This window comes from Geotrypetes seraphini, chromosome 4, assembly GCF_902459505.1.
Source record: "Geotrypetes seraphini chromosome 4, aGeoSer1.1, whole genome shotgun sequence".
In the NCBI taxonomy this organism is placed as follows: Eukaryota; Metazoa; Chordata; class Amphibia; order Gymnophiona; family Dermophiidae; genus Geotrypetes; species Geotrypetes seraphini.
Genome location: NC_047087.1, coordinates 254,935,649 through 254,956,602, shown reverse-complemented (window position 1 = coordinate 254,956,602; position 20,954 = coordinate 254,935,649). Strand labels below are relative to the sequence as shown.

General features: G+C 44.9%; 1 protein-coding gene and 1 long non-coding RNA gene across 7 annotated transcripts in view; one reads left to right on the top strand and one right to left on the bottom strand.

Moving 5' to 3' along the window:
* Positions 1–16,743: 16,743 nt before the first annotated feature.
* Positions 16,744–18,557, bottom strand: LOC117359326. The gene is made up of 2 exons (XR_004539205.1): positions 18,327–18,557; positions 16,744–17,078 (listed from the first exon to the last, which is right to left on the bottom strand). It is a non-coding gene; the product is annotated as an uncharacterized LOC117359326 (long non-coding RNA).
* An 84-nt stretch (positions 18,558–18,641) lies between these two features.
* The window catches only part of SGMS1 (sphingomyelin synthase 1), a 221,151-nt gene continuing 218,838 nt past the window's right edge, over positions 18,642–20,954 (top strand). For all 6 annotated transcript variants that reach the window (XM_033941904.1, XM_033941907.1, XM_033941910.1 and 3 more), the window contains exon 1: positions 18,642–18,895. The gene's annotated coding sequence lies outside the window, so the exon portion shown is untranslated. The remainder of the gene's footprint in view (positions 18,896–20,954) is intronic.

Genomic DNA, 20,954 nt, shown 5'->3' with positions numbered 1-20,954 from the left:
TTTATCACTGAAAAGTAGCTCTGAAATTTACATTCATTCATGAATTCTTCATCTCTAAATGACATTCCTTATTTAGCAATCACTTTGTACTGTACTGTATTTAGTCATTTGGTAAACCATCCTTAGTGAATACGTTAGTAGGGTTACCATATGGCTCTAAAAAAAGGAGGACGGATTGAGACATCCGGGGTTTACTTCCATTATTTTAAATGTCTCCATTTGTCCTTCTTACTTCCATTGCTTTCTGTGGAAGTAAAACCCGGATGTCTCAATCCGTCCTCCTTCTTCTGGAGCCTTATGTGACCCTATACATTAGGGCAGTTTACAATAAAATATTAAGAGACTAAAACACAGTTGACAGGATAAACAGACATAAAATGAAGGAAATATTACAATCCAACTTCAGAAAATTAGAAATGAAATAGTGTCAGAAGAGAAGAGCTGTTTATGAGTAAAGTTACTTTGACCATGTTACATATTCATTGAGAGTAGACAATTTTTTAACAGTTAGCTTTAAACTTTGTATGTGAATTCTCAGTTCATGGCTCATGTGTTTAGCCGTTCCAGAGGACTGGGGCTTGGATGCAAAAGGCACCCTGAGGTGTAGATTCAAACTGGATACATGTAGAACAGGGGTGTCAAAGTCCTTCTTCGAGGGCCGCAATCCAGTCAGGTTTTCAGGATTTCCCCAATGAATGCAAATATAGATCTCATGCATATTCATTGGGGAAATCCTGAAAACCTGACTGGATTGTGGCCCTCGAGGAGGAACTTTGACACCCCTGATGTAGAACATCTAAGAAAGAACTTGAAGTGGATGAAGATCTAAGACAGGAGTGGGGAACGAGGGCCACAATCCAGTCGGGTTTTCAGGATTTCCCCAATGAATATGCACGAGGTCTATTTGCATACAATAAAGGCAGTGCATGCACATAGATCTCATGCATATTCGATGGGGAAATCCTGAAAACCTGACTGGATTGCGGCCCTCGTTCCCCACCCTTGATCTAAGAGGATGCAGAAGGGAGTAAGGATCCTAAAAAATGCAGAGGGCGACTAGTATGAATTATGCAATGGGTTATAGTAAGCAAGAACTGGGAGCCAGCCCAGCTTTCTGAGAAAAGGAATAATGTGATCTCACTTCTTCTTTTTTTTTATTTTTTATAATTTTTATTGATAAAAGCAGCCAAACCATAACAAGAAAACAGAATCGGAGGTGCAACAGTATTCAGAAACAATACAGTCAATCCTGGAATGGCTTACAAAAACAGGTGACCAAAAAATGCGAGGCTCAACGGAAACAAAAGTACAACATGAAAGCCTGTAATGAGCCGGGCATGGTCCCCGTGAGATGAGTTAGAACTGACTCACTTCTTGGCACCAAATAACATTTTGCAACAGTATTTAGATTCAACAGGTCAGGACTTTCAGTAGTGATATTACTTGATGAATATACATTACATTAGTGACTTCTATTCCGCCTGTACCTTGCAGTTCTAAGCGGATTACAGAGTAAGATAGCTGGACATTTCCAGGAATTACAAATAACAGTATAAGGTAGCTGGACATTTCCAAGAAGTTACAATTTACAGTATAAGATAGCTGCAAAACAATATAAGGTAGCTGGACATTTCCAGGAAGTTACAATTTACAGCATAAGGTAGCTGGACATTGCCAAGAAGTTGCCTTTTTTGGGGATGATTACATAGTAGAAGCAGGGGATGCTTATATAGAGGATGCAAGGGAATTACAGAGTAAGGGTGTTGAATAGAAGGGAGGAAGAGGTTTAGGGTTGGTTTCGTGATAGGGTCAGAGGGGGGATACAAGTAGGAGGGGGAGGGCATATGCTTATCTCTGCTTACACTGAGCTCCTCTACTGTTCTTTCCCCAACTATCTGAATTAGTTTCAGTAAAGTGTGACTTAATTTTTAACAAAGGATTAAAAAATAATTAATTTTGTTAACTTCAGAGTTATACCATATAAGCCATTTCTATTCAAATCTGGGTCTGTCCTCTATGTAACTTTTAGCCAGACATTTCAATGTGCAGTGAGAACCTGCTTCTCAGGCAGAAAAAAAAAAATTTTTTTTAAATTTATTTTTCAAAATATAACAGGAAAAAAAACATACATTAGACAAACAAAACAAAACAAAAAATACATTACATCACTGTAGTACAAGAAAAACAGAATATAGACCTCATGTTGGAGAGCTTGCTAATGTGACTAGGGTCAAAAACAAAGTTGACTAAATGAGAACTTTAATCTCCACATAAGGAAAAAAAGAAATAGTAATTGAGAATTTCCTAGAGACAGGTTAAGCCACTATTTATTAAGGAGAAAAGCTTCCAACTACTGCATATACTCAAATATAAACCGAGGCAACCTTTTTCCTACAAAAAGGAGGAATAAAGGTTGACTCAAATATAAATCGGGCGAGGTGGGGGGGGGAGGAGGTGTTATATTCAAGTGCCCTGCACGGCTCTGTACCCAGTTTCCTTCCGCCCTGCCAGACTCTACACCCTGTCCCCTATCCCTCCCTGCCCTGCCAGGCTCAGCACCCTGTCTCTCGATGCCTTGTAGGCCTCCACTGGACCTGTGGTAATCTCTGGTGGTCCAGCAGTGGGCCGGGACAGGAACAATCTTCCTATACTCCTGCCTCATGCAAAGTCATTATCTGAATGACTGCCAAGAGTTCTCATTGTTCTGTTTTCTCACTAGGTGCTGTATTAATATTTTAGGACCTGGTATAATATTTACAGTGCATACATTTACAGGGCACATAGGATATGTGTGTGTATTAGAGAGTTGCGCGGGGACAGAAATCCCACCCGTCCCCACCCGTCCCCGCCAAAATCCCACCCATCCCCACCCGTCCCCGTGAGGAATCCCTCCGTCCCCACCCGTCCCCGTGAGGAATCCCTCCGTCCCCACCCGTCCCCGCGAGGAATCCCCTCCGTCCCCACCCGTCCCCGCGAGGAATCCCCTCCGTCCCCACCCGTCCCCGCGAGGAATCCCCTCCGTCACCATCCTTCCCTATAAACTTCAGAAATAGTTATTTTATTTAATTATGCTACTGAATTAAAGGCTCTGGTAGAGACCCATTTACAAATAAGCAAAGAGACTATTAATTTGGAAATATTAATTGGGAAGAATACATACTTTGTAAATGGGTTTCTACCAGAACCTCTAATGTAAATATAAAATATAAATACTCAGCTGATGAGAACCCACAAACTGTCAGCTGAGGACTTCCTTTGCAGTTGGCCTGGGGTCCCTTTTGCCAAGCTTGGCAGGCAGCAGTAGCGTCCCTGAGTCACAGATGCTGGCACCTCAGTGGCTCATGGATGCTGCCAGCGACTGCTGCGCTTGGTGGAGGGGAGTTCTGACCATCTCTAGAGGAGGTCCTCTGCTGGCGGTGCTTGGGGATCCCCACCAGTCACAGCAAGGGCCAACAAGTACTTCAACACTGTAGAAATAAAACCAGAAATGCATTTCCTTTTCTTTTGAACACAAAACAAAGATATCTGCCATATACATTTCCCAAGGCAGATGACTCTATGCAATGTCACCTCGGTAACAAAATACAAAAATAGACAAATACACCCCCTCCCTTTTTACTAAACCACAATAGTAGGTTTTAGCACAGGGAGTTACGCTGAATGCCTCGCGCTGCTCTCAATGCTCATAGGCTCCCTGCGCTAAAAAACAATATTGCGGTTTAGTAAAAGGGAGCCATAGTGCAAAATATAGACAACAGATATAAATTCTCAAAACAGACACATTTTGATCACTAAATTGAAAATAAAATCATTTTTCCTACCTTTGCTGTTTGGTGATTTCATGAGTCTCTGGTTGCACTTTCTTCTTCTGACTGTGCATCCAATCTTTCTTCCTTTCTTTCAGCCTCCTGTATGTTTCCTCTCCTCCAGACCTCATTCTCTCCCCCAACTTTTTCTTTCTGTCTCCCTGTTCCCCCTTCTTTCTGTCTCTCTGTCTGCCCCCTTTCTTTCTTTCTCCGTGCCCTCCCCCAAGCCACTCGGTTTGCTGCCACCGCCATCGGGGAATAGTCCCCAAGCCACCGCTGTCCCAAGCTTTCCCTGCAGAAGCGTCGCGCTGACCAGCATTCCGCTCCCTGACGTCAATTCTGACGTAGGAGAGGAAGTTCCGGGCCAACAAGGCATTTCTCCTCATTCCATCCAGCCTGAGCCCCATCTCTCCTTGATCCATTTCCCTTCTGTGTCTGTCAGAATTACCATTCCACCTATTTTCCAGCATCACCCTTCTTTGTGTCCATCTCACCTATATCCCTATCTCACCACTTTTTCAGAATCTTCATTTGTCTCTGTCCTTGTCTTTACCCCATATTCACCATTTGCCCTTTCAATGTCTTTATCTCCCCCCCCCACACACACTTTTTCAGCATTACTTCTATGTCTCTATTTCACCTCCTCTTCATGTCCCCTCTGTATCTCTATCCTTATTCAGAAGGTCCTGCTTACCCTTTCTCTTCTTTGTGTCACTATCTCCATTTTCAGCTTTCCCCCTTTTTCCTTTGTTAATGCACCCTGTAGCCAGAATCTTTCCACCCTCTCTCCACTCCGGCCCAGCCCAGTATGAAATATTTCCTTTTGTTTCTCTCCCCTCTCTCTTCTCCTCCCTCACCCACGAGTCCTGCATCTGGCCCTCTCCCTTCTACCTGCACCTGGCAACACCCCCCTGCTCTCTTAAGCAACTCGTCAGCAGCGGTGATCAAGACAAGCTGCCGACATCGAGGCCTTCCCTCTACGAGTCCCACCTTTGTGGAAAAAGGAAGTTGAAACAAGCGGGACTCGCAGAGGGTAGGCCCCGACGCCAGAAGCTTGTGTCGATCGTTGCTGCTAAGTTGCCGAAGAGAGCCGCAGGTAGAAGGGAGAGGGAGATAGGAAGGCTGTAGAAGCTCCGGAGCATGACACCGAACCCGGCCAGGATGATTTCTTTTTCAGGCTGCTGCTGCCGCTACCATCCCCCACCCGAAATGACAAAAAACAGCCTAATGCCCGCGTCGGGAAATAGCCATGCTGAGCAGTGAGCTCAGCACGTACACAGATGAAAGCCTTGCTTGCTGATTGGTCCGGCGGCACGGTGGGGCGGGGCCGCCGGACCAATCAGCAAGCAAGGCTTTCATCTGTGTACGTGCTGAGCTCACTGCTCAACATGGCTATTTCCCGACGCGACGCCAGACTTGCATCGCCAGAATTTAGGTAGGTTGTTTTCATCCCCGTGGGAGTCCCGTGGGCAAGGGGGCGTCCCCGTGGGAGTCCCGTGGGTCAGGGGGGCATCCCCGTGGGAGTCCCGTGGGCCAGGGGGCGTCCCCGTGGGAGTCCCGTGGGCCAGGGGGGGAACCCGCGGGATCCCCGCGGGACCCGCGGGATCCCCGCGATCCCCGTTCCCGTGCAGACCTCTAGTGTGTATCTGAGAGAGAGAAGGGCAACGGGCACATGGGGAGGGGGGGTGTCTGAGAGAGAGATAGAGGACAGTGTGGCTGAGGGCAGGTGTGTGTGAGAACTTGCCCACAGTGACCAATCAGATTTCATGTTTCATTTTCCCAGAGAAAATATGAAACGGTATTGGTCACTAATGGTAACTTTGGTTGTGGTCAATGTTCCCTCTAAGCTGAGCACATGAGCGATTGCTCACTATTTTCATTGGTGTTGCTCATAATGTTTCTCGTGTCACTCACTAAAATACGCAGTGGGTACGACTGGAATCGAGCGCAGGCAGAGGTGAGAGGAAGCGGCGGCTCAGGCCAAGCGCCGGCACGGCACCGCGAAAGGGGACGGAAGCGGCGCAAGTCCGGTGCTTGTTGTTCTCCTCGGGCGACGCTATGCCTGCGCGTCCTCCTCGGAGCCTTGTTTTTTCCATCCGCCGCTCCGCACCGCCGCCTGAAATGTTTTTTGAAGCTTCGGTCTGCCCTGCTCGCCTTAGTGTATTTTTAAGTTGAAAGATGCAGCGGTGGCTCCTCTCAAGATCCCCGACTGCATCGAACTTCCGACGCAGGTGGGGATCGTGAGAGGAGCTGCTGCCACGTCTTTCAGCTTAAAAATACACTAAGGCAAGGCAAGGAGCAGGGCAGACCGAAGAACAGCATGAACATACCAGTAAGGCCTGGGACTCGCGCATGCGCACTCCTGCGGCCACGGACCTACACCTCACAGAACACGCAGATAGGAGTGCGAATGCGCGCCTGCTCATAAATTTGTGGAGTATGTAACTTGTCGCTCATGCATATTTTTTTTGCACACACCTCATCAATCCTTAGAGGGAACATTGGTTGTGGTCTCTTGTTCTTATAAATAGATTGTGTCTAATTGTCATTCTTCATTTTCACTTAGTTCAAGGGTGTCAAAGTCCCTCCTTGAGGGCCGCAATCCAGTCGGGTTTTCAGGATTTCCTCAATGAATATGCATGAGATTTATTAGCATACAATGAAAGCAGTGCATGCAAATAGATCTCATGCATATTCATTGGGGAAATCCTGAAAACCTGACATCCCTGCCATCACCTGACACCCCTGACATCACCAGCCAAACTCCTCCCATAAAAGGGGATGAGCCAACGGCGCGCGGCGAGAGCGCCTTTGTGAAGAGCCAAACTACATAAGACAACGATACCTTAGGGCAACAAGTGGACCTCTCAAACACACTATCCCTTCACCCTAATTATAGAGATTATGCGTTGTAATATTATGTAAATTAACATAAGGTTATGCGTTGTAATATAACATAAGGTTATGCTTTGTAATATCATGTAATGTAAGTTATGCAATGTACTGGAATAATAAGGTAAAATAACATAAAATAACTCTACGTAAAGTCTTGTAAAGTTATGTAAGATAAATTATGTAAGATAAATTATGTAAACTTAATGCAAGTTATGCAAGCACGGTAAGGATAATGTAAAGTAACACAAAGTAACTCCACGTAAAGTTATGTAAAGTTATGTACGTAAAGTTATGTAAAGTTATGTACGAAAAGTTAAGTAAAGTTAGGTTTGCAAAGTTTGTAAAGTTATACAAATAATTGTATTGTCATCGCCTGGAAATGTCCAGCCATCTTCTAATGTAATCCGCTTAGAACCGCAAGGCACAAGCGGAATAGAAATCACTAATGTAATGTAATGTAATGTAATCGTACAGGCTCTCATACTAACTCACAGACAGCAACCCTCTCAGACATCTCAAACTCTCAGACACCCTTATCTTTCAAGCACTAGATACCCAATCTTCCAACTCTCAGACACCCTAACTTTCAAAATCTCACACCTGCTCACAGACAGATTTTTCTAATTTTCCTAATTCTCTTCCTTACTGACAGGCAGACCTCAATTACAACTCAGCAATGGCAGGGAGGACAAGAAGCGCGAAGTCTACAATCAAGACCAGTATTCTAGTTGCTATGGGGATCCAGGAAGCGACCACGGACTGCGTGCAGAAGGAGGAAGACCCAGGACGGTGGACAGAGGTCTCTGTGCAGACCGAGACCATCCCCCAGCGCTACACTACAGTCTCTACACAGACAGAGGAGGCTGCGCAGCTGGATGGAGATCTCATGCAGGAACTAAGGAGCCTCAGGGAGGAGGTGATACGCCTGAGAAGCATCCGAGAGGACGAGGCCTACATTGACGAAGTCGTCCAGGAACTGTCCCAAATCACCGAGCAGGCCCATGACAAGTCCATCCTCGAGACACCCAAATCATCAGCTTTGAAACCAACAATTGGGATACAGGAAATGGCTAGCGGCACTGACTCCTGGCAGCTGGTGACCTCCTCCACGGGTAAACATAGGAGGCCCCTCCCCCCTTTTTCAATCTCTTCATCTTCTCCTTCTTCTTTCAAACAGGGCAGCTATACATCAACCCCTCAACTCGCCCTGCGGAACAGATTCCTGATTCTTCAGGAAGGAACTGCCGATGAGGAACAGGAGCAGGCCCAACACACAGCTCCATCTCCAGGGACAACTGACCTGCTCCCCCCAAAGAAGCGCAGAGTAATAGTCATCGGGGATTCCATGCTGAGGGGCACCGAGGGACCAATTTGCAGACCGGATATGCAATCTAGGGAGGTCTGCTGTCTGCCTGGAGCCAGGATACAAGATGTCACCGCCAGTCTGGATAGACTACTCACGCCCCGAGACCACTTTCCTATGCTTCTTGTCCACATAGGAACCAACGACACTGCCAGGAACACACCGGAGACCATCACCAGAGACTTTGGAGCACTGGGTGAGAGGCTGAAGCGGACAGGAGCGCAGGTGGTTTTCTCATCGATCCTCCCAGTTAGAGGCAAGGGAAGAGCCAGAGATGAACGTATCCTGAGGACGAACGAGTGGCTACAGGGATGGTGCCAGAATATGAACTTCGGATCCCTAAACCATGGGGAAGCGCTACAAGGACTTCAGGGACCAGACGGACTCCATCTGACCAGTAGGGGTAAGAACGTCTTCGGACACCGACTAGCCCGCCTGCTTCACAGGGCTTTAAACTAGGTAAGTCGGGGGAGGGTACCCATTCACATATTAGTGCAGAAAGGAATTATCCTGATGAGGTGAGTCGAAACTCCGCTTCCATGTCCATGTCCACATTGCAAACAGTTCTTTGGGAGTCACACCGTCTCGGGTAGGATACGCCTCACAGGGACTTAGCAAACACAAGATATGGAGGGCCATGTATGTCAATGCACACAGTTTAGGTAACAAAATTCTAGAATTGGAGGCTGAAATAAGGAATGCCGACCTAGATGTGGTGGCAATATCTGAAACTTGGTTCACGGACTCACATGGGTGGGATATGGCTATACCGGGCTACAATCTACTTCGTCAGGACAGAGAGGGCAGGTTAGGAGGGGGGGGTAGCTCTATACATTAAAGAGGACATCAAAACCACCAGGATCACAGATGTCAAGTACACCGGGGAGTCCCTCTGGGTAAACCTGGCAAGAGGCAGAGAAAAATGCCTGTATCTAGGTGTGGTATACAGACCCCCAAGACAACTGGAAGACATGGACGCAGAATTAATTGAAGACATAGAGAATATCACTCTACGAGGAGAAGCTGTACTGCTAGGGGACTTCAATATGCCTGATGCAGACTGGAACTCATTTTCAGCGACAACCAGCAGTAGCAGGAGGCTCTTAACCTCCATAAAGGGAGCACGTCTCAAACAAATGGTAACGGAGCCCACTAGGGCCCAGGCGATCCTCGACCTGGTACTCACCAACGGGGAAAGCGTCTCAGAGGTCTCAGTAGGAGATACGCTAGCCTCCAGCGACCACAACATAGTATGGTTCAACCTTAGGAAAGGCTTCCCTAGATCAAACACGAAAACAAAGGTACTCAATTTCCGGGGCACAGACTTCGCACGCTTGGGAGATTTCGTCCATCAGACGCTGCAGGACCAAGCGGAGATCGATGATGTAGAAGCTAAGTGGTTAACACTGAAATCAACCATACATGAAGCAACTAGCCGCTTCATAAAATCAGTAAATAAACGACAAAGAAACAATAAACCCCAATGGTTCACCGCGGAGATCTCGCACCTCATTAAGGAGAAGAAAAAAGCGTTTCTCTCCTACAAGCGCACGGAGAAAAGAGAGGCAAAAGTAGAATATAGGACCAGGTCTACAGCGGTCAAAATGGCAGTTAGGGAGGCAAAACTTCGAGTGGAAGAAATTCTGGCAAAAAACATTAAAAAGGGGGACAAATCCTTCTTCAGGTATATTAGTGACAGAAAAAGGAACACAGGTGGGATAGTACGCCTTAGAAGACCGGACGGAAGTTACGTGGAAGCAGATTCTGATAAAGCCGAACTACTGAATGAATACTTCTGCTCAGTCTTCACCTGTGAAGCACCGGGACACGGTCCGCAGTTGAAGGCAACACAAAGCACAGAAGACCCGTTTCAGAATTTTGAGTTCACACCAGGTGAAGTTTACAGTGAACTGGCAAGACTCAAGGTGAACAAAGCCATGGGACCAGACAATTTGCACCCAAGAGTGCTCAGAGAATTGAGCGATGTCCTGGCGAAACCGTTGGCTGAGCTATTCAATCTCTCCCTAAGTAAGGGGAAAGTTCCCCTGGACTGGAAATTAGCTAATGTCGTTCCTCTGCATAAAAAGGGTTGCAAGGCAGAGGCTGCGAATTATTGACCGGTGAGTCTCACATCAATAGTGTGCAAACTCATGGAAACACTAATTAAAAGCAAATTGGACACGATCTTGAATGAAGGGAATCTTCGGGATCCCAGTCAGCATGAATTCACCAAGGGTAGGTCCTGCCAATCCAATCTCATCAGCTTCTTTGACTGGGTAACAAGAAAGTTGGACTTGGGAGAGTCTTTGGACGTCGTGTACCTGAACTTCAGTAAAGCTTTTGACAGTGTCCCACACCGCAGGCTGCTAAGCAAGATGGAATCGATGGGGTTAGGAGAGACACTAACTGCATGGGTCATTGATTGGCTGAGTGGCAGACTTCAGAGGGTGGTGGTTAATGGTACCCTCTCTAAAACATCGGAGGTGACCAGTGGAGTGCCGCAGGGCTCGGTCCTGGGTCCACTCCTTTTCAACATATTCATAGGGGATCTGACTCAAGGGCTTCAAGGTAAAATAACACTATTCGCCGATGACGCCAAACTATGTAATATAGTAAGTGAATGCAGTTTACAGAATTATATGGCGCAGGACCTGCTTACATTGGAAAGTTGGTCCTCAACCTGGCAGCTAGGCTTCAATGCTAAGAAATGTAAGGTCATGCACCTCGGAAGCGGAAATCCATGCAGGACGTACTTCTTGAACGGAGAAACTTTAACTAGGACTTCAGCAGAACGAGATTTAGGAGTAATCATCAGTGCAGACATGAAAACTGCCAATCAAGTGGAGAAGGCTTCATCTAAGGCAAGGCAGATATTGGGTTGTATCAATAGAAGTTTCGTCAGCCGAAAGCCTGAAGTCATAATGCCGTTGTACAGGGCCATGGTGAGACCTCATCTGGAGTACTGTGTGCAATTCTGGAGGCCACATTACAGTAAAGATGTGCGCAGAATTGAATCGGTTCAACGGACGGCCACCAGGATGATTTCGGGGCTCAAGGGTCTCTCGTACGAAGAGAGACTGAACAAATTGCAGCTCTACACTCTTGAGGAACGTAGGGAGAGGGGAGACATGATCGAAACATTTAAGTACCTCACGGGTCGTGTCGAAGTGGAAGATGATATTTTCTTTCTCAAGGGACCCTCGGCCACAAGAGGGCACCCGCTCAAACTCAGGGGTGGAAAATTTCATGGCGACACCAGAAAGTATTTCTTCACAGAGAGAGTGGTTGATCATTGGAACAAGCTTCCAGTGCAGGTGATCGAGGCAGACAGCGTGCCAGACTTTAAGAATAAATGGGATACCCATGTGGGATCCCTACGAGGGTCAAGATAAGGAAATTGGGTCATTAGGGCATAGACAGGGGGTGGGTAAGCAGAGTGGGCAGACTTGATGGGCTGTAGCCCTTTTCTGCCGTCATCTTCTATGTTTCTATGTTAATTTGTAAGAATGACACACCACCTGTCAAGGGGCCAGTTTATGAGAATGAAATGTAACATATCATGCCAAGTATGCCTTGATCTGTATGCTAGTTTCAGTGACCTGTATTTGTTATATACAGTATGTTGCCTAGTTACAGTATCCTCTATAATAAAACCCTAAGCGCGCATGCGCACTTAGGGTTTTCTGATCGCTGCCACCGTGCTGTGTCCCTCCATGCTGAATTCCATTTTGGAACACAGAGGCAGAGAACAAGCTGGCGATTCTCCCCTCCTGCCCTCACTCACCAACTGCTGCTGATGGCGCTGCTCCTCTTCAAAGCAGCCTACTGAGGATAGCAGCCGTCTGTAGCGAACCTCGCAGGCCGCTCTGCACCTCGGTAGCATGTTCCCTCTGACGTATGCAATCACATCAGAGGAACGTGCTACCAAGGTGCAGAGCGGTCTGCGAGGTTCGCTACAGACGGCCGCGATCCTCAGTAGGCTGCTTTAAAGAAGAGGAGGGCAGACGCAAACGATAAGGAAGCTGCATGCTGGGAAGAGGGACAGGGAGAGCAGGAAATAGGTGCTGCTGGACAGGAGCAGGAAAGAGGTGCTGCTGGACAGGAGGAGCAGGGACAGGGGAGCAGGTAAGGAGTGCTGCTGGACAGAGGGAGCAGGGAAGTGGTGCTGCTGGACAGGGGGAGCAGGTAAGTAGTGCTGCAGGACAGGGGGATCAGGGAAGAGGTGCTGCTGGACAGGGGGAGCAGGGAAGAGGTGCTGCTGGACAGGGGAGACGTAAAACAAAGGGAGAAGGGCCGCTGCTGGACAGGGGGAGCAGGGAAGGGGTGCTGCTGGACACAGGGGAGGTAAAAGGGAGAAGGGCTACTGCTGGACAGGGGGAGCATGCAAGGGGTGATGGTGGACAGCTGAAGAAAGAGATAGAAAGAATGACAGACAGAAAGTGGCCAAGGAGAGAGAAAGAAAGACAGACACACACATCTATTCTAGCACCCGTTAATGTAACAGGCTTAAAGACTAGTTTAACAATAAATGTACACAGCCCTGTCAGATTAGAAAAATCAGCCCCTTGATTTGTTTTAATTTTGCCTGGCTGGAAACCCTTGGTGTATCAACTCCTTCCATTGGAGCCATGGCATTTAGTTTTAATTTGATACAAGGTGGTGTACTAAAAGTCACATTAGGCTGCTTATTGGAATTATCGAATGACAGGCCTCTGAGGTGGCAAAGTCGCCTGCTTCGCTTGGGACTGTCAGCAGCTAAATGTCTGCTTGCATCTCATTGGAGAACTGTAATGGTGGTTGGTGTCTGAAGTGGAATGGACTGCTCGTGTAAGGCACTTACTACATATGGCATGTGTGGCTGCCAAGAGGAAGGGACATTATGAGATACATCGAAAAGACTGGGCATTGCTTTTCAAGAAACTCAGTGGTTAACTGTTGGTGGGTTGGGAAATTAGATGTTTATTAGGGGGTTGAATCCCTAATGTTGTGGGGCATTTTGGCAATATGGTTTCGATTTGGGATGTTGGATGGGGAGGGGGTTAGCCCAGGGTGGGGGGGGGGGAGATTACTGTGGCAATCATAACTGAGAGACCACCTTTTTGTGTTATACATCTACTTTTGGATTTTGGGGGGGGGGGGAGCAGATTGTGTTTTGTGCTTTATTTTCTGTTGATGGAAACAAACAAAAACTTTCAATAAACATTTATGGAGACATAAAAGTCACATTAGGCTTGAAGAATATACTTCTTTGTAGGCTGACATTGGGCTATTAAGGGACAAGAATGGAGGGAGGGGATATACTCTCGTTTTACTATTTTCCTTTCTCTAGAAAAGATTTGGTTCTATATGAATACCTTTCAAGTATTTAAATGTCTGTATCATATCACCTCTGTTTTGTGTAGTTTCTTGTGATATTTATTTTCCTGTGTTGTTTGCAGGTTTTTGGTTTTTTTTTTTTTGTTTTATTTCATGTTTTTATATTTTTGTTCCACAACAATTTAATTGGGATGGTTGTGGTTGCTGTCTCCACTCCAAAACACCCAGTCTGTAGCCACCCATCTCAACCCTCTGATCATCAACCAAACTGTAGCCCCTGATTCCAACCCACCCATGACCCCTCCTCTCGTATCAGCATTAGGATATTAGTGGTATAGAATGAGGCAGGAGCGATCCTTCTTTACTCCCAGCCCCACTGTACTGAAGAAAAGATAACAGAGCCTTGGCAGCAGAAAACACTAAAGCAAAGGTAGGTGTTTCTCAGACTGGAATACCAGGAATCGGGAGTCTTGGAAGCAGATGGCTTTACCACATAATTTAAAACCACATAATTAGGAATCTTTGGAGCAAGTTAGGACACCTCAAACCTGAGGCTCCTGGCAGTTATGAAGCTTCAAATTTCTTAAAGGTGGGCTGTTCTCATCCAACAGGGGAGTAACCCAGCAGGTTTTCTCTTTTAGCCTCTTCTAGGCTCATGTGTGCGCATCATTGGAAATACCCATATTTTTCGCTCCATAAGACACACTTTATCCACCCCCAAAAAGGGGGTGGAAAAGTGGTTGCGTCTTATGGAGCAAATACATCTTCCCCCCCCGGTACCTTTTTTAAAGTTGTGGTGGTCTAGCGCGCTCTCCTGCTGGACGGCTGGCTTTGGTAGCAGAGTGGTGTGACACAGGACCACAACCTTTGCACTTCCTGCCTGATCCCGCGCCGCTCAGTGATCTGCTACCAAAACCAGCCATCCAGCAGGAGAGTGCGCTGGACCACCGCAACTTTAAAAAGGTATTTGGGGGGGGAGGGGCTGCTTCGAGCTATGGGCTGCGGGTGGCTGTGAGCGGCTTTGGCCGTGGGCGGGCTCCTTTAGGCTGTGGGTGGGCTTCTTCAGCTGCGGGCGGGCTACTTTAGGCTTCCTAGCACCAGAAGCACCCCCCTCTAGAGGAAATTTTTTTCCTTGGTTTTTCCTCCTCTACATGGGGGTACGTCTTAGGGACAGGTGCGTCTTATAGAACTAAAAATACAATGCTTCTTATAGAACCTCTGTAACACAGAGCCACCAAGTTAACCATTTTCAGGAGGGAGACCTTTTGGCTAGTCTTGGTTTGAATTTATACACCAAAGCAGTGCAGGATTTACGGCCCTCGACTTTACCCACTGAAATTCATGCTGCAAGTCCTAGGTTTGCACATAAATCGCCTCCATGGAAATGGGTAACCTTCCAGCTCCAGCTTTAACAGTAATACATAAAAATAAAAGGTATCATTTTATTTTCCTTTTTGTGCTTTTTAAATGTCTATTTATTACCTTTAAGCTGCAGTAAGCACTCAAATTTAGCAGAGTCCTTTGCCAGCTTTTTAATTTTTTTAATTTATGTGACTGCTGGTCTCTCAGTACCTGTATTTGCACTGGTTCTTTCTGTCAGAGTCCCTAGCCATGGTATGAGTAGCTGTTATAGAGAAATAGGAATTCCTAAGGGTTGTATAATAGGACAAGAACACAAGGAGAACTAGGATTGCTCAAGTTAAGTTGTATTGTCACTGTACCTTCAAGAAATGCATCTAACAGAAAAAGGGAAACAAGGTTTTCTGGAAACAAAGTGCTTGTCAAAGAGAAGGAATCCTGAAGCATCAGGAACCAAATGCATGCCTGGACAAGAAACAAGACTGAGGTGGAGCAGAAATGCCCAAGCCTGCCCTTGGTTGGTCCTTGCTGACAATTAGGAAACAAGGCACAGCTCGGAGCAGCAGAATAGCTCTTTCTGGATAATAGTTGTTCTCTAACCCAATACTCACTGGTTCATGACTAATTCATGCCAGACAGCTATAATGGAGAACCCTACCCCCTACAATATAATAACACAGGGGATTTAATATCCCTAATATTTTGTTGTCTGCATTCATCTGCTGTTACTGCTTTATGTTTTATAATTTACATTTTTTTTCTCTCCCTTTATCTTTTGAGAACTTATCTGTAGGCTATTTTTATTTCCTTAAAGTTATTGTATAGAGTTATATTTCAGTTTCTGAGTTGCTTGCAGATATATTTCCTGATAACAGGTATGATGGTGTTGAATATTTTGTGATACATTAAAAAAACAAACAAATAAAACCCCAAAAGAGTTCCTGGAAACCATGCTAGTACATATTTGAAAAGTTTTTAATTGTTCCAATTGTATTCCTGCGCACGCATCTACCCTGTGTGGCCAACTTTGGGTGACCTACACAGAATCCAGGGAAAAGAGATCCACTCTGAACTATTGATGTCAGAGCAGATCAAAAACACTTCTGAGCAATTTGCTTGCAGAAAACAAATTGAGGGACAAGGAACAGCTCCCTGGGAAAGAGGTGGAGTTGGAAAACATGATTGACAGCAAGGAACTTGCTGGTTTAGACACAAAACTCTAGTGTTCAGGACCAATAGATACACTGCACTAGAAACTGTGTTATATCCAGATAAACAACTTAGCTGTAGCTATCTGTGGATATTCATTCCAGCTATTGCTGCTCAATATCCTTACAGACCACCTTGCCACTATCTGGACAGTGACAGGGCAGAAAAAAAAAAGTTTACTGGCAATATTGAGCCATCTGGCCAAAATTAGGTCTGCAAAAAGGCTGTTTTAATTTATGCAGCTAGCTATTTTGAATATCACTGCTATATACCCTATACAGCACCACTTAGATGTTCAGTGCTGTGGTGTCCAAATCGCAGCACTGAATGTCATGGCTGGCATTAAAATCAAATGCTGATCACTGCAGCTGAACGTGGACCCGACTGGTATTTCACTAATTCAGATGTGTTGACAACAGTACAGAAAAGGTCCATACGGAATTTAATTTAATAGCATCAGATTTACCTTCTCAATCTGAGAATAATGTTTGAAGGGTGTAATATATCAGTATTTTAGCTCATAATATTAAGACCATATAAGATGATCTCTGTATTAGTACTCATTTACCTTTCATTTAACAATGTATTTGGTAAGGTAACACAGTTATTAAAGTCTTTATATCAGTGACAGCAAATTGGTTACATGTTTGATACATTAGTGGCATTTAACAGTGGGAAGTCACTTCCATCAAGTTCTTCACCAGTTATTACAAACACTATGGAGTATAAGTGACCTATTAGGGAAACAGTTTATTTTTAGCCTATCTGGTTAACAAATGGAAGAAACTATATATATACCAGAGTAGGATGCATTTTATTTTCTAGGAATCTTTGCAAAGATAAAAAATGATAGGAGTCAAAAGGGCAAGAGACTAGCGCCCATAGTCTGCTATTGAGACAGACCTGGGGGAAGCCACTGCTTGCCCTGGACTGGTACTACTTGGGTTCTTGCCAGGTACTTGTGACCTGGATTGGCCACTGAGAAGATGGGATACTGGGCTAGATGGCCAGTAAGTCTATTCTTATAACTGCAAAACAGGACAACTCAAGTAACCGTGTTTTGTGATCTTCAGTGTTTATGAGAGTATCACTTCAGAACTTCTTCCTTCCATTCAGGATATATGAGTGCTCTGAAAACAATAAAACATTGTTAACAATCTGTGGGAGATGCTAAATTTAAAAGTACTCACTCTTATTTATATAACAATTCTAGTACTTTGGAAGACAATCTTCTTGTCTATTAATAATTTACGTATATTAGTGTATTGGGCTCAGTGACCACCTCTACAGTCATGTTATAAAACATATTTTATAATGACGACAACGATTTAATGGGGACCATCATTTCACATACTGGTTCCCTACTCCTCCATTGAACCAGATAGGAAGCAGCGTAATCTGTGCTCAATAATCTTAATTACATCCACTACCGTGATCCAATAAACAAACCAAATTTAAAAAGCTACAACTTATCTGGTTCCGTTCTCTGGACGCTGGTATATTGAAAGTCCCTGGAGGCTTGAAAATTGGGTCAAAAGTTTTTTCTTTCTTTCTTAGTATTAATCCTTGTTCATTCTTCAATAATCGATGAAAACAGTCATATTTAAACTTTATCTTCTCCATAATTATTAGACAATAAGAAGATTGTTTTGCAAAGTACTAGAAGTGTTAAAACAATAAAACATTGACATTTTAAACTGAACTAATAATGAAAGGTTACCAAACTGGAAGAAAAGTATATCCAGTAGTCACACCTGCCTCCCATCCTCAAGGTGTGTGGGTCTACTAATTAGATGATCAGTTATTTTTGGGGTGTTGGGCCAGTTAGACCACCAGGGATAATTTTTGAGGTGATTTGTAGGTGGGAAAGGAGGACACCTGGTAGGCATTTTACTCTTTGATTCAGCAAATGACTACATATTACCAAGGCAGGGTGCGATGTTTTTATCAGCACAGTTTTTAATGCAGTGACAATTGGCATGCTATTTGTTTACAGCACTGGGAAGCTAAAATTTTGAATTAAGAAGCCCTGTGCTGTCAGCACATGAAATCAACCCCTATTGTTTTGCACTGTTGGGTGCTTTTAGTATAGTAGATAAAGCTAGTCATGTATCTGGGAAACTATTTGTGCTCCTTTTACGAACTAGCATAACTAGGCGGTAGCCTAGGGCACGGGTTTCTTAGGATAGTAAATAACTGCTGCAATTAAAGAAAAACAATAGATCGCATAAACTCAAAGCACAATCAGCACATACTTTTTCCTACGTTTTTATAAAATGTTTGTATAATTATCATGACATATAGCCCAGTGTTGCTTTAATTATCAAAATCTTATGTGCGGGGGGAAGGGAGGTTAAAAGTTGAAGACTCGCGCTTACCATTCTTGCACTGGTTCTGATCCCAAAGCATCTCAGAAAAAAAATAAAATCTTGTGCGATAAATTCAGCAGCTACAAATTATTTTCAAAATTTCTCTCACTCTCCGACTCTCACTTTTACGCATTTACAAAAAAGAAGAAGAACCACAAAAATACCTTTAAACCCATGCCTTCTGCAGATCAGCAAACAGTTCAGGGTCGCAGCCGAGCTCCGGGCTATGCTCTCTCCGGACCCGAACACGTGCCTGCGTCCGTAAGCGCTTGACGCAGTAACGTAGCGCTTTCCGTTAGGCCACGCCCACGGTGGTGTGCTGATCTGGGGTAGTCGTGTGGCCCAGCGTTCGCATTCTCTTTCCGCTGCTTGGATTTTTCTCCGGGGAATCGGCGGGTGTTGCCGGCGGAAGAATAAAGCCGCTGCTGCCGTTCTTGCAAGACCACTCGTTGCTTTTGCTGCTCAGGAGCTTGAAAGGGTGGAAGCCCCTGGCTTGCGGGCGAGCGTTGGGGGCACAGCCCCTGCTCCCTTTCCCCCCCCTCCCTTATACACCGCTCACCCGCTGCACAGCTCGTGGGGTAAGTGTCCGCCTGGTTTTTTCACTCCCACACATGTACTGTACACTAGAAGTCTGACTCCCCACCTCGGGAGTGGAGGAGAAAGAGGTAACGGTATACGAAGAGGCTTATTTTTTTGGAGCTGATAGTGTTTATGGGAGCCAGAATCGGTGTTGAGAAGCAAAGCAGACTTCTTCATTGGGTCCAGGGAAGGGATATTTTCTGTTGTCTAGCACCTCCAGTCTTTTCGAGATGTTGCTTTTTTCTATACATATTGAGCTTGCGGGTATTTATAGTGAGATTCAGCTATAAATGTATTAAAATGGCTATAGAAGTTAGGGGCAAATCCCTACTTGAAAGAGCTTGCACTTAATAATCCAAACAACTGGCCGTAGTGACATGCCCAAGGTCACAACATAATATGTTATTGCCCAATTCTTAGACTTGTCCGGGAAAGGCCATCTCTTTGCTACTGACAGCTAACATATGCTAGGTTGAACATAATAGCCTTTCCCTCATATACTGTGGTCTCGCTGTATGTATCACTTCTGAGGGAATTTTGTACAAAATAACCTAAAAATCTGTACATGATATTTTTATATTTTGCATAGTGCATGGAGGTGATAAAAATATAAGCATTATCTTTGAGTAGTAATTTAAACTTTTAAACAGAAAATAGTCAGTACCACCAAAATATAGTTTTGGGGTTGTTTTTTTTTTTTTTTTTTTTTTTGTGCAAGGTTTCCCACGACATTTGATTTTCAGTGATATTTAAACACGCCAAGAGGAACTGTAGGCAATGCTCACTTTTTGAATCTGCAGGTATAGTTGTGCTCCTGGTTTCTTGCTACTGATGTAAGTGGTTGAACGAAGTTGCTTCTCCCTGCAACTTTTTTGTGCCTATAGATGGCTAAATTCAGAAGTTCTTATAATAAGATAGTAGATCACTCTATCCCCTTTCCTTTGCATGTCTTGTCCTCTTCTCCCACTCCTCATATTCTTTTTCCAGCACAGCATTTTCTCCCCCATTAGGGCTCTCTTCTCCTCCCAGCCCATTTGTCCTCCACCCACGTTCCCAGACTCCTTAAACAGGTTTCTTCTACAACATGTTACTCCTCCAAAACTTCCTATTCCCCCACACGCTGCTTAAATTCATTCTTGCCTGATTCTGTCATTCCAGCCCCACCTTTGCCAGCCAGCAAGGGCATTTCTGTCTGTCTCTAGCTCACCACCCACCCCTGCAGTAAGGTTTATTTTCCTTGACTTCATGGCTAAGAGTGTATTAAAAATCCTGTATTGTCCTCGGGCTCGGAAGAACAGTTTAGGGCTTCGTGCATGACTCTCACACACTGAAAGTCACAAGGTGCTGGAAATAACTCATCTGGGTTTCTCTACCTTATGATTCCCTTTCCTTCATGCCAACTCAGAATTAGCATTGCCACATTCATATAAGCTTGCTGCAGATTCTGCATGGGAAAAAGCTAATTCTGTACCTCTGGAAACTTCTGTACAAATTCTGTGTTTAGCTGCAGAGAATACCCCAAGGAGCAAGGTCTTAATGGCTGCATGATATTATGGCTTTGAGTATGTAATTCAGTATGTTAACTTGATAGCTTTACAATATGGGTTCAAATTGTTCTGGAACAGATAGAGCATTTTTATATTGTTATAGTTATCTGTGTAGAAGCAGAAATCACAAGATGTTCTGATGTTGACTTTGGTGGTCTCAACCACATATTCATTGTGGTTTTTTTTCCTTAGGTGTGATCGTGTCTTAAGTGGTAATTATGTGAATTTTTACACAGCGTGACAGTTTTGCATCCATTGTTTGGCACCGCGTGTGATTTCTAGCATTGATTGCATAGACCTGTGTGGGACTGGAGAGAACCTGTCTCCTTTTTCCTGGGTTTCAAATGCACATTGAATGCATTTCTTCCCAACGGAGTACACACCAACCTGTTCAAATTCCATCCAGTGTCCTCATTCACTACCACTGCTCTCCACAATTCTGGCAGTCCTCTTGCCCACCTCCTTATCCCTTCACATTTTAATCTCCCTCAGCCTCTGTGCCAGTGCTCCC